This window comes from Quercus robur, chromosome 10, assembly GCF_932294415.1.
Source record: "Quercus robur chromosome 10, dhQueRobu3.1, whole genome shotgun sequence".
NCBI lineage: Eukaryota > Viridiplantae > Streptophyta > Magnoliopsida > Fagales > Fagaceae > Quercus > Quercus robur.
The window spans coordinates 9,469,333-9,481,355 of record NC_065543.1 but is presented as its reverse complement, the minus strand read 5'-3'; the positions used below and the strand labels follow the sequence as shown (position 1 = coordinate 9,481,355).

General features: G+C 34.5%; 2 long non-coding RNA genes across 2 annotated transcripts; one reads left to right on the top strand and one right to left on the bottom strand.

Annotated features, from left to right (window-relative positions):
• The first annotated feature begins 1,082 nt into the window (after positions 1–1,082).
• LOC126703347 (uncharacterized) lies at positions 1,083–3,490 on the top strand. The gene is made up of 3 exons (XR_007648019.1): positions 1,083–1,642; positions 1,737–1,790; positions 3,100–3,490. It is a non-coding gene; the product is annotated as an uncharacterized LOC126703347 (long non-coding RNA).
• A 386-nt stretch (positions 3,491–3,876) lies between these two features.
• Positions 3,877–6,950, bottom strand: LOC126703166 (uncharacterized). Its single transcript, XR_007647951.1, has 3 exons — positions 6,281–6,950; positions 6,002–6,087; positions 3,877–4,295 (listed from the first exon to the last, which is right to left on the bottom strand). It is a non-coding gene; the product is annotated as an uncharacterized LOC126703166 (long non-coding RNA).
• Positions 6,951–12,023: the final 5,073 nt, after the last annotated feature.

Here is a 12,023-nt window from a genome sequence, read left to right as displayed (position 1 = left end):
TGGTGATTTTGGGTAGATTTTTCCACTATAGTGGGCGGTGATTTTGGGGCTCTTCATTGGACTGCTGCTGCTTCTTTCTTTTTCAGTACCTTCTTGTTCTTCTACTATTTCTGCATTTTCTTCTTCTTTTGCAATTTGGGTTTGATTATTTATATGGGTTTGATGATTTTTTTTTTTTTTTTTTGAGGATAGGGTATAATGAATTTAGGAACTAGATTTAGATTAAATTTGAAGAATTTGATGATTTGTTGTTGGATTTAAGAGAAGATAAGAGGAGAAAGAGGGTAGAAGAAGAGAGAGATCAGATGAGAGAGGAGAGATAATCATATGAGAGATGAGAGAGAAAAAATAATAATAAAATAAAATAGAAAGCTACAATAATCATGTAAATATGCACAACTACTATAACAATTTTGGAAATAAACAGTGGTATAGAAGCACTGATGTGGATAGATTTTGAACAAAAATTTATAAAATAATGCACTTTTTCTTTTATAGAGAGATTGATGTAATTGCTCTAACTGAAAACTGAAAATACTGTAGCAAAATAATTTTTAAATGTGTAAATAGTACCGTGGGACTCATTTTTAATATTTTTTAATACGTGAACAGTGTATGCACAGTGTGTAAACAGTGCATACACTGTTCATAACAGTAAATTCTGTCACCCAAAGTCAACAAATGCAAAAAAAAAAAAAAAAAAAGTGAAACTCGTAAAACGCAGACTCCGGATTCAGTGGAATCCAAACGCCTCAAAAAGGATGGTGTTTCTTTAAGAAACTGAATAATTCTCACATGAAATGAAGTACAATTATTTATTTATTTTTTTTCATCCCACAGGCCACAGCTAGCGCCTGGCGTGAGGGATCCCAGGTTCCTCTTCTACCGTACAATACAAATCACTATTTATTAGCATTTTGACGGATCCGGATCCTCTCCATTTCCCCTTGAAATGGAGAGGCTCCAGTTCACGGATAGGATCACTCTGCATTATATCAAGGACTAAAAATGTGCCACGTCATAACTTAACCCAATTAATCCAAACCACACTTAACTACATTTAAACTAGAGGCTCTTTAACTCAACCGGACAAACCACAGTTTCTCTCTCACCAAACCCATCTGAACATTTCAAATTCAAGCTCCCTTTCTCACTCTCTTCTCCAAAGTTCTCTCTCGGCCCGCCGTCACGGTGCCCCGACTTTTTAACTCAGCTCCTCGCTCACCACACAGATTGAAATCCCTAACCCACGAACTCAGCTCCTTGCTCTCATGGATTCAAGCTCGATCCCTCACCCACGAACTCAGCTCCTCGCTCACCTCACACTGCGGGTTTCCTCTATCTCTCACACGACCTCTCACATTCACACACACAACCCCGCCGATGCCGACGAGCAGAGCCAAGCCTAGCGCCGAAGTGCCGAGTCGAGCCCAGCCCAGCCTAGCGACGACGCCAATGAGGCTGAGCCCAGCCATCGACTCCTCTCCTCCCATACCCATCGGCTCTCTCTACCGTCGACCCATACCCATCGGCTCACTCTCCCTCACCACAAGATCCTTTCTCCCTCTCTCCCCTTGCCACCCCAATACCCATTCATTTTTCCTCACCATACCCATACCCATACCCATTCCGATTTTGCTTGGTAAGTTATTTATTTAATTTTTTGTTTTGATTATTGTGAAATTTTGGGTTTGGATTTGGATACTTAACATTTAGGTTATTTATTTAATTTTCAGTTTTGATTTTAGCCCAGCATCATCAAATTGCTCCGTTGGAACAGCCACTGCCTCGTAAGTTTCTCTCTGTTTTTTTTTTTTTTTTTTTTTTTTAATTGATAAGCTCTGTTTGGTTGTTGGAAAAATGAAGGGAAAAAAAAACTATGATACTGCAATTTTTTGATTGATTTGTTGGTGCTGAATTTGTTTTTTGTTTTTTTTTTTTTTTTTTTGAAGCTTTTGATTTTAATCTTGGTGGGGTGTTTCAGATTTTTGGGGGATTTATGGATTTTTTTTATCTGAATTTGTTCTTAAAACAAAATCGGATTTATGGGTTATATTTTTGATACCACACCCAAGGTTCTTCCTTCTCTTTTAGTGTCTCAGAAACAAAGTTCAACAATCCCAGAAACGTTACAGAATATTTTAACCCACAAAAGAAAAAAGAAAAACACAATCTTCTTGCTAATAAAAACAATGGGTTCCAATTCAAGAACTCTAAAGGAAACGAGAATCACAAATTCACAGCTTAGCTACACAAAAATTTGTCAAAAGCTGTATTGAAATTTGAAGAAAAGGGTTTACTTTATTTTATTTTTTTTACACAGTGATAGTGAGGAATTATATGAGTAAACGGTTTGATAAATGTGATTTAGGAAATTTTAGTTCCTATAGCATATCAATCAAATGGTGTATGGGAAATGAAAGTAAAATAGGGAAAACTAAAATAAAATGAAAATAGGAAGAGACAGAGGCAGAGTCAGAGACGGTGCATTCATGCTTGCTTACTAGATAAAAGGATGAGTGAAGAAATAATTATTGCAAAATACTCCATATGCTTTGCATAAGTTAAGAAAAAAGGTGTGACACAAAAGAAAGGCATGAGTGATTTTTTAAGCACCTAGTACGATTAACCTTGTATTATTATGAAAAATAATTACAGGGGAGGAAGTATCATCAGTGTTTATGCATATACTAGGGAAAACTCTCCTTTTATCTGCCTCATCTTCCAATTTGTTATGTTATCATAACTTTTCATTTAGTTTGCGTCTCAATCTGATTTTAATCAATTAAGGGGTAAAGAAAAAGGAAAAATTTGACAATTTTATCTAGTAAGCAAGCATGAATGCACTAATTCACCTTACAAGCTTAGAGCGTTGTCAGTTATAAGGTCAATTATACTGGCTTGAGGATGCATACACTCAGATGTAAGATATTGTGAATGTTCAATTTGGCTTTCAATCTGTTGTTAACTATTTTCTTTCTTTTACCCCCTTAAAACATGGTATTGGGTTGTGAGCAATCATCAAAATACAAGCTCTTTGTTTTACTTAATTATTATAGCTCACCAGTTGGAAATAATGGTGAAGTTTATAATATGCAGGATTGGCATTTTTTGGATATTGCATGTAGGTTTCATCAATCTTTGGTGTACTTTCTGCGTTATTTTGAATCATCAATTACTTGAGGGGAAAGACTGTCAAAGTGTCAGGTATTTTATGGGACTACATTTCATGTGTTGTGAAACTTCAGATTCTAGAGTTTTGATATCAAAAAGACTTATATAATGAAGAGACATCATACCAGGAAAGGGTGGAGCAAGTTGAATATAATGAGAAAAGTCAAAGTGATCAAGCTGTGAGTCTTTGACTAAAAATTGTAGACTATGGCGGGAATGTGTAGTCAAGAAGTAGGAGATACTTGTAGTGCAAAATTATCATTATATTATGACCTTTGTAATCAAGTGTATATATCAATAGAACTCTTGTTACATATGTCTATGTTTCTATCTCTTTTTTTTTTTTTTTTTTTGAAAGCGAGCTTGATTTTCATTAAAAGCAGAAAGAGAGTTACAGTCAAACAAGGATCTGCAGAAGTAGAACCAAAAAGACTAAGCACTACAATACACCTGCTTGGATTAACAAAGAAATAAAAGGAGTAACATCCTTCCATAGTTGGGAGCTTTTTGCCCTGCGAGGATGTGGGGCTAACTCGTGCGCATGATTGAAGTCTCTACATATGTTTCTATCTCTTATACTATTACTCTACAAGATATGGAATTACCCTAACGAAGAAATGAAAAATTTGCCGAAATATAGAGTTAAAAATGGCCCAGCCATCCTCAAACAATACTACTAAAAAATTACACAGAAAATAGAAATTCATTAAACGTATTTTCATAATGTTAATAATATATTACATATATGATCACTGTTTAACTAAACAAATATTCAAACATGCACACACAAAACCAACATCTTCAGGTATCTTCTAAGCCAATTACAAAAAATATCAAAAATTTGCTACAAACTTCGCAAATAAATGTCTAAGTTGCCCTACAAGCTAGATTATATCAAATCTCTATCAATAGTTAAACTGAAAATTAGCGAATTTTGCATTGCTAACTTCAAGGTACATTTTTTTTCAATCAGTCATGGGATACTTCAAAACCTTTTCTTCTAAACAAATGGGCAAAAATTAGTGCATGGAACTTCGCATAAAGCTTGCACTTGATTTCTTAAACAATACTTGTACCCGTCTTTAGACCTTTTTCAAGGTTAGGCTGCTCCAACTCATTTTCTACAAAAAGAAAAATCAAATGCATAATGTACATTAGAAAAGGAAAAAAATCCACAAAGAAAAATTTCTTAAAAATCCATACCATCAAGTCAAAAGCTCTACATTTTTTTAGCAAATACACTGACAAACTTCAAGTGGTCCATATACTTAGTCATGAAACTGAACTAACATAAGAACAAAAGCATTATCTTCTATTAGACATACCTTTTATTTGAAAAACTGAACCAACATAAGAACAAAAGCAATATATCTTCTATTAGACATACCTTTTATTTGAAAAACTGAACCAACATAAGAACAAAAGCAATATCTTCTATCAAACATACCTTCTATTTGAAAGGGAATTGGGTAAGAAGCTAAGCAAAATTCCAAACACTTTTGTGTAAAAAGAACATGAGTTCAAAAAGGCTTGTTCCTACATGCACATTGCATCAAGCCTGAGCCTTGAGGTCCAATAAAAGTTTTTAAAATTATAGTATTTATTGAAACTAACAAAATGAAAAAGGCCATTTAATAATAAAAATTTAGATGACACATATTTCTGCTTTTATATGCAGTAAGCCAAATGTTCAATGTTTCAAACCCCCTTCACACAAGCATTTTGACCTATCAACTCAAAAGCCCATTTAATAATGTGATGCATACAAACATTACAAGATCAATTGAAATCATATAAAGTTACAAACATTACAAGATCCACCTCATCTTTGGAGGATCCCCCCAAAAATGTGGACATTAGGTTTGTAAATTATAAAACCACCATCTTTTAGCTGTTATATATTGTAACATTGATCATGACTGATGTGCCATTTGCCAAATATTGAAGCCACAAAAATTGCCAAATATTGAAGCCACAAAAATAGCCTAAAGAGATTTATCAACCAAGAGGCATGTCTTCACTTTGAGTAAGTTTGCCAAGCATGGTACAATATGTAAAACTTAGATGGGGTGAGTCAAGCAATTTTAGCACATAGTTTATAAAAGACTCTCACTGAATGAAGTGAAACGAAAAAAGAAAAAGAAAAAGAAAAAGTCTATTAGAAAAAATGAGCTGTTTTTTCCCAGTGGCACAACCATTAAAAACTTAAATAAATATTTATAAAAGATGATACTTTAGAATTTAAAAAGGAATTAACAATGGTGTTCCAGTGACTTCTTTCAGTTTTGAAATTAAATTTACATTGCAATTCAATAATAGAATGAATGGCCAAAATTTTTGTGTAAACTAAAATGTAGGAGTAGAGGAAAAGTTAGAGTTTTCTTTGATCATTAAAGTTTATGCATATTTTAATACCATACTAGAACAACAACAAAATCCCAACTAAGAGATCTTGCAGGCTATTGTGATTATTCTTTCATGGAACAGATGTACTCTCCAATTATTCATTCCCACTAACTGGAAGTATTATTGAAATACAATATTCCGCCACCACTTGGCTACACTTTAGTAAGACCCCATGCCATAAACATACGGATTGCATAATTTTTAATTATCTGATAAGCTCTTTCCCATAATTTCTTAAAAGAAAAGTAATACTAGAATTTAATAGATTCTTCAAAATTATAGCAACATAATAAGTTTCTGAATGGATTAACTACTATATGAAATCTAGATCACATAAGTTAAGACTGAAAACTACTTAAAGTACATGTCATCACCAGAAGTATCTACGTGTTATAGATGACAAAATTGCAAGAGATGTAACCTTGCAAATGGTTCCTTTGAATCAGCAGTCTGCAATGTTCCTCTTGAAAGCACAAGAGGCTTAGCATCAACAATTTCTGAATCACTCTGAGATTCTCAATTGTACATAAAAAAAATAAAAAAAATAAAAAAATTATCTACATATTACACCACAAAATCCAAACCCAAATTTCACAAAAATCAAAACTGAAAATTAAATAAATAACCTAAATGTTAAGTATCCAAATTCAAACCCAAAATTTCACAATAATCAAAACAAAAATTCAAATAAATAACTTACCAAGCAAAATCGGGATGGGTATGGGTATGGGTATGGTGAGGAAAAATGAATGGGTATAGGGGTGGCAAGGGGAGAGAGGGAGAAAGGATCTTGTGGTGAGAGAGAGTGAGCTGATGGGTATAAGTCGACGGTAGAGAGAGCCGATGGGTATGGGAGGGGAGGAGTCGATGGCTGGGCTCAGCCTCATTGGCGTCGTCGCTGGGCTGGGCTAGGCTCGACTCGACAAGTCAGAGCTAGGCTCAGCTCTGCTCGTCGGCGCCGGCGGGGTTGTGTGTGTGAATGTGAGAGGCCGTGTGAGAGATAGAGGAAACCCGCAGTGTGAGGTGAGCGAGGAGCTGAGTTTGTGGGTGAGGGATCGAGCTTGAATCCATGAGAGCAAGGAGCTGAGTTTGTGGGTTAGGGATTTCAATCTGTGTGGTGAGCGAGGAGCTAAGTTAAAAAGTTAGGGCACCGTGACGGCGGGGCGAGAGAGAACCTTGGAGAAGAGAGTGAGAAAGAGAGCTTGAATTTGAAATGTTCAGATGGGTTTGGTGAGAGAGAAACTCTGGTTTGTCCGATTGAGTTAAAGGGCCTCTAGTTTAAGTGTAGTTAAGTGTGGTTTGGGTTAAGTGGGTTAATTTATGACGTGGCACATTTTTGGTCCTTGATATAATGCAAAGTGATTCTGTCCGTGAACTGGAGCCTCTCCATTTCAGGGGGAAATGGAGAGGATCCGGATCCCATTTTGACTCACCGACCATGTATTTTTCTCTCTTTTATGTCCCAAAATCAGTAATTTCGTCCTTGTCCTGTCGTCCTGACACCTGACTTGACGGCAAAGTTGGTTTAGGTCGCAGCAAGAGAAAAAAATTCATTTAAGTATCAGATACATATAGTCATTCCTCTCTTGTGATATGACTTGCAACGCGAAAACAAAATCTAGCTATAAAACTAGTAAGCTAATTCTAATAGGTATTCCCAAAAGCCCACCATAAATTTCATGCAAGAGAGTCGAGGATTAACATAAGTATCAATGGTAGGAATCCCAAAGCAACAGCACCAGATCCTATCCATCCGAAAATTTCTGCCACCCCTGGTTTCCTCTGGATTAGCAAGACAGCAGTCATGCAACAAACATAACCCACCAAGTTACTAATCAGAATAAAACCAAGGAGCACCTTAGTCGAGGAAGATAGTCCACCAACATGGAAAGCAATGGCTGAAACAGTTGTTTGGACTGTTACAGCCAATGACATCTTTATTAGTTTGGATATGTCCACAATCGGCGGTCTCATCAATTTCTTCTTGTCTCCACCTCCGCCTCCTCCTCCGCCTCCTCCTCCACCTCCTCCTCCACCTTTTCTTTCTTCTTCTTCTTCTTCTTCACCTTTGCCTTTAACTCTAGAGCTACTTTTACACTCACATTTGAAGGTAGACATCTCCGATGAGCTCCTACATTCTTGTTGTAATGAAGGGCCCTCTCCTCCATCACTGCCTTCCACACTTTCAACTACAAAGATTATTGAGTGCTGATCAGCGCTGCTGGCTTCGGGACACTGCAATATTTCACAGTCGTTGGATGCCCATGGATTAGCGACATGTGTGTCCTTTCTGGATGGGACAAAACCACAATTTTGGACGATGTCTAGCAAAATCAACAGGCTGCTGACTAGCATCATGGCATCACATCTCTGTTAAAGAATAATCACAATAAACAAAATTTCAATAAAATCCGTTAGTTCGAATTCTTATTTTCAATTATATGAAGTTTATGCTTTGTATTTTGACAACTCAATTTGAAAAGACAAAGCATGAAAATATAAAAAAAAAAGAAAAAATTGTCATTGCAAAACCACCCCAATGGGCCACGGAAACCCCAACCATCTTGGCAACCCACATCACTCATTGCCATTGCAAGTCTGCAAAGCCACCATCAACCGATGTCGCTTGAGTATAATGTTAAACCACACCACTCAGCAACACGTTACACGACCCAACTTGAAAGCGTTAAGCTTTTAAATAAGAGATTTTTTTAGGTTTAGTCCATAGAATGGTGCAATTTCTTTCTCTATTTCCGTCTCTATAGATCTAGGAATTCTGTTTAATTCCTATTTGGATCCAACGAATATGGAAAATTTAAAAACAAAAATACCACCACAGCCCAATACCCCAGACGCCCACAGTCACAGCCATTGCCACACTTGCAGACATTTGCAAATAAAAAGATGATGCAGCAAAAACAAAAGAAAATTAAGGAGTAAAAGATGAGTCGATGACTTGCATTAACAAAGCAATCGTGTGAATGAAGACGTACCAAGGATAGCCCCATACGTGCCTCACTTGACACTGCAGAGTCTAGAATGGATTTAATAGTGCAAACTCCCCTTCTTGTTGAGTGGTTCACTTCAGGTTCAATTTGAGCGCCAGTTCGACCAAGGATGCCAGCAGTTAAAAGAAGTTGGATAGGGCCTACAAGGTGGGACCCTTTCAGCAGCAATACCGGCTCTTCCATATTAATTTGTCTCACCTAGTCTAACTTATCCAACTTATGATACAGCGTGTCTAAGGGTTAAACTCTTTTAGATAGAGTTGGAGTAATTGATTAAATATCTCTTTTAACTCTTTTGGCAATGATTTTCCCTTTTTGATTTCCCCCATCCCAACAATATCTACTCGTTTGGCGGGGTCTTTACATGGATTTTTATTTTGATTTTGATTTTTTAAGCTTTTCCCACAATTCCTTCTAAGAAAAGGTCAGGGCTTCCACGGTAGTTTTTTTTTTTTTTTTTTTTTTAATTATTTTTCAATTTGAATCAATACAATTAAAAATTTTACCCTCTTTTAAAAAATAAAAAAAATTGTCCCAAAATTTTTTTTTACCTCCTCTTATAAAAGTCATGGTTTTGAAACTCTTATAAAAGTCATGGTTTTGAAATTCGGATTGTTCATTGAACTGTAAAAGAAAATGTTCAAAGTTTTTGAGATCGAATAAAGGTTGAACCAGGATCGAACCGTAATGATGTCATAATTAATTTAATAATTATTTTAAATATATTAAATTAATATAAATACAAAATTTTACTAAAATAATCCCTAAATAAATATAAAAATCTATATTTCAAATGTATTTTTTATATCATAACTTTTATAAGATAAAAAAAAAAAATTAAATTCAAAGCAAACATAATAAATAAACAAATATATAATTAAATGCATAACAATGTCAAGGTTGATTTGCTGATTATAAAAAAACGTACTTGATTTACTTAAATCACTACTTTTATTATAATGTTTCAAAATCCAACTTAATAGTAAATAATAATAATAATAATAATAATGATAAACAAAAACCAAAAACGTCAAGACTCAAAAAACAATGGTATATCATATACCAATATTCACGTTGGGGAGGGGCCCAAGACTCAATAAATGAGTCAGAAATTTCAAACTCATTTTTGTTATTTTCAAGGATTTGTCATGTCAAACGTGCTAGGCTTACCAAACTAAAAGGCAAAAATAAAGTTGAAACAAGTCATTTACTTCAACTGAAGGAAGGAGAGCATGAAGAACGAAAGGAGCAGAGAAAAAACAAAGAAGAAGAAGGAACAACCTTGCGTCGTCTGCGATGGGCTAAGTGGTGGCTCTTTGTTTTCTTTTTCTTTCTCGTAATTTGCTTTTATATTTTTTTATATTCAAATTCTTTATGGACTGAGATCTATTTTCCGACCAAAAAATGGAACCATGCAAACCTTTAAAACCGGCCACGGTTTTCAGCACCGTACGGTTTGACCGCAGTTCAAGCGGTTTCATGCATTTTTCACATAGAGAGGTTCTTAGAGGTAAAAGAACCGAAATGATGAGGGGTTCACGGTTAACTGGGTTGGACAATACGATCAGGTCCAGATCTGAAAACCATGATAAAAGTTCGAATCTCTTAAATTCAAATCTTCATGAGATCGAAACAATAAGAAGAAAAAAAAATCTTACTAATAAGAATAAATATATAAATATATTACACAAGCCTTCTACTACAATCTGATAACACAGATTGGAGAAGTGAAGGGGCTATTTGGTTTTTTTTTTTTTTTTTGGTTATCACTCATCACTCCTCACCTAATTTTTATCACTCATTACTCATCACTCATTACTCACCACTTAAAATACCCCAATTTCCTATACCCACCTGTTTGGCACACTTCACTCAACTTCTCATCACTCAATTTTTCTACTTTTTTATTGGACCCATGGATTGACTTGGTGCAGTTTTTACTTCTTCTTTTTTCTCTTCCACCCCCAATACCCAAACTCACTGAACCCAGTGAAAAAAAAAAAAAAAAAAAAAAAAAAAAAAAAAAAAGAAGAAGATGAAGAAGACCAGACTAGACCCAGCATGAAAGAGAAAAGAAAAAACATAAGAAGAAGAAGAAGGTCACTGAACCCAGTGAAAAAAAAATGAAAAGAAAAGAAAAAGTCAAAAGTTGCAGCTAAGAAGTGTGACTGTGGGTCCCTCAATGTGTGTGTATTTACAAAAATGTCATCATAACTTTGTTTCCATAACTTGAAAACACCTAAAATGTGTTTTCAGTTTTCATAACTTATCACTCAAAAATCAGAGAATTGAGTGATGGAAACAAAAACAGGAAACACAGCCAAACAAGCTTTCTTCAAGTGGGTCCCAATTATTTTGAGTTATGGGTAATGGAAACAAAGTTATGGGTGATGGAAACATAAAAACCAAATAGCCTCTAAGTCTCACAAAGTGAAAGTGAGTTTGTAGCTTCTACAGTCAAAGACTAGTGAGAGCATGAGAGAGAGAGAGAAGTTTTTTTGGCTCTATCAAAAATGGTTGTTTAGAAGTGATATATTAACCATGTGTATTTTTTTTTTTAAAGAAAGAGGTAAGGGAATGTGGAATAATGTATAAAAATGAGATAGAGAATCGTAAGAAATTGAAACCCAATAGGACATTTGAATTTATTGATTAGGATAAAAATTGTGATAAGTAAAAAAATATGAGATTTAAACAAAAGAAAGATTTTTTTATTTTTTATTTTTTATATACAAGATAAAAATTTTACTCTAACCTAATCTAAGTGTGTATATGTGTGATGCTCCCTCCTAAAAACTTGAACCCTGACCCTTACTCTCCATATCCCACAAGTATTTATATTTGTTGAGTGATCATTACACCAAGAGTGTACAGTGGTAAAAAAAAAGATGATATACGTTAGTATAGATGAATGGGGAATTTGTAATAACTATATAGAATTTAAATAACAAAATTTTGGAATGTGTTAAAAAAAAAAAAAAAAAAAAAACCATAGAAATTTCTGGATAAGAATGAGTAGTTTTTATGTGAGGTAATGGTTTTTTTTTTTAAGAAGTAATTTTTTTTGTGTGTGTGCATATATTTGATAAAGATAATTGAAGTATTTAAATTCAAATAGATAACAAATACAGATAGGAATCAGATATATGAATACAAATGGGTGGTGAGAATTAATGTTTTATTTTTTTTCCCCTTTTATACGTGAAATATTATTACTGTTTTAACCTTTTTTTTCTTTTTTGTAGCAAAACAAATTAACCTAAAGAGTACGTTATTTCAAAGTGTGTATGAGGATATTTTGGTACCCCAAAAATTGAAGACAAAACAAAGGAATTCTCTTATTAATAGTATAAACAAACAATTTTTTTTAGAGGGTTAAGCCAAACTTTAAAATCCACACACACATATCATAGGGTAAATTTTATATACAACACC